We start from the raw sequence: 2,511 nt of genomic DNA on the forward strand, positions 1-2,511 counted from the left end.
ACTCCAATGCTCTAAAAAGATTGATGAAACAAGCCAAACGCTAACCCATAGGACCTACACCTAACCCAGAGAAGAAGTCTAGGTTCTGGGATAAGAATGCCTACTGCGAGTACCATAGAGGCAAGGGCATGATACAGAGAATTTTTTCAAATTGAAGCATGTCATTCAGGATATGATTGAAGATGGGTGCTTGCCTATACCTCCTGCAAGCAACCCTAGCAATACTTAGAATCCTCTTGGAATTCTGATGATCATAGATGAGGAATCCACCTTGGATTGTTCGCACCTCATTTCTCTAGCTGAAGATGAGGTCAATGCACTTGAATATAAGGAGAGTTATTCTACCATCTCCCTTACTATCGCTGATTTTGTCGCATGGGCAAAGGGTGTAAGTAGACAAGTTTCAGAGTTAGAAGTTACAGTGGCAGCCCTACGCAATCCAAGCACTATATCTAGAGGAGACATGCCAGTGGTTCCAATCTTATCTTAAAGTTCCACAATGCAAGAAGTGATCGCAGTGACCGACAATCTAGTCGAGCAAATAATCAGCCTAGAAGCTGAAATCATAAGCTTGAGAGAGCTCAATATCGTCAATGGTATATGGGCGGATAACGATGAAGATGTTTACCTCAAAGTGTTAGGACTCATTAATCTCATTAGTATACATATTCATAGTTTGAAAGTTTAATTTAGTCATAAAATTAAAACAAGATCTTATGCATGCAAACATAAAACAAAGTAGAGAAGAAATCGTCACTTCTTACATTGGTGTTTCGGATTTATTGGGCACCAACAAGATCTCCTACTTGTTAGTTCTTGAGCTTTCCAACAATGGATGAACTAAGATTCAAATTAGAATCTCTCCCAAAAGTTTATACCCAAGGAACACCCTTAATAACTAATATTATTATGAACTAGTAATAATACTAATCTTACTTAAAATTTGGACACAAAAAATGGTGTTTTTGTTCTCTTGAATTTCGGTCAAGAGAAGAGGATTTTGTGAGCTTTCTATCTCTAAAATTATTTCACAAATGTAGAGAGTTTATGATTTTCTAACACTAGAAAAATAATAATGAAGTAGTGAATAATTATTGAGAAAAACCCTTGGCCTTTTCCTAGTGGGAAAAACCGGTTGGGAAGGGGATTAGAGGCCAATGCATGATCTTGTGTTCTTCTCAAGATAAGACTAGGCATGCATGGCTACAATTAGACTATAATCATTGTGTTTTCCTTATTAAAATAATAAAAACAATTTATCCTCTAATACTCCCTCCATTTCGGCACATACATATATAATGGAAGGTCCATTTTATTTTGTCATTTGTCAATTTTGTTATATGTCACATGTTGCATGACATGTTACATTATAATGTATTTTTAACATATTAAAAATCAACATATTAATAAAATATGTCACATACAAAATTTAACTAGTAATTCTTGATTACTTGTACCAAAATGGTTTAACGAATTATAAATTACAACGACTTGTATTTATACTAAATTATTCAACCTGTTTCAATTGTTTCGTAAAAAATTATTTAATCTAAGTAATAAAACAATTCAATTACTTAGACCGTATCTAATTTAATCGAATTACAATGAGATACGTTAACTTTACTCACAAAATCATCCGTCAATTTTAAGAAATTTAATTAACTCGTATCGGCATACGATTAATTAAATAATCAGTTAAGAGTATTTCTCTATAGGTATGACCTAAGGGGATCAACTGATCACCACCGTCGCACGACAGTAATGTCAAACTCTAGTCAGCCAATCATTACCAATATGTGTGGACCAGTTGACTGTAAAATATTACTTCCCACATGTATTCTTAAATATGAGATTTAAACATGTGATCATTATGATCGACAGTTGTGATCACATTATTGTCCGAGGACACTTATTCCAACAATCTCCCACTTGTCCTCGACAAGTGTGCGTCACCAATTCTCTTGTCCTATTACTATCTCCCACTCAATGCAAGGTGTCTTTCGGGTCGTACTTGCAAGTGATCATATCGAGAGCAGTTTCCTCGATCTGGAGAATAACTGATTGATCGGAATTATCTACCATAGATACCTTCCGAGCGTGGCCACGCATTTCCAGTTCATTACTCCTCGAGTGGCCCTGAGATATTATTTTAACCCTGATAAGGGGTGGACAATTCCTATCGCACTATTCCCTTCGACTAACCACAACCATCATAACCCACAATATTCCTATTTAACCCCATTTACGAAGGTCGTAGTAACATAAATGAAAGTTAATCTGAAACTGTGCCACCTTAGGCGAACAGTCTTTAGTCAAAGAACTGACTCATTAGAATACTATAGTAGCTCTCGCCACGACCAGGCTATATAAATTTGCCAGAACTCTATAAGCGGTCATTAGCCCGACAAAGTGTTCCTAACAGTCTACCTATGTGATCGACTAGTCATCTCACATGACTCCATGGCACTTGAACTTGCCATCAATCGCATCATACTCTAGTCACTTCGAGAC

The sequence above is a fragment of the Silene latifolia genome, chromosome X (assembly GCF_048544455.1).
Source record: "Silene latifolia isolate original U9 population chromosome X, ASM4854445v1, whole genome shotgun sequence".
In the NCBI taxonomy this organism is placed as follows: domain Eukaryota; kingdom Viridiplantae; phylum Streptophyta; class Magnoliopsida; order Caryophyllales; family Caryophyllaceae; genus Silene; species Silene latifolia.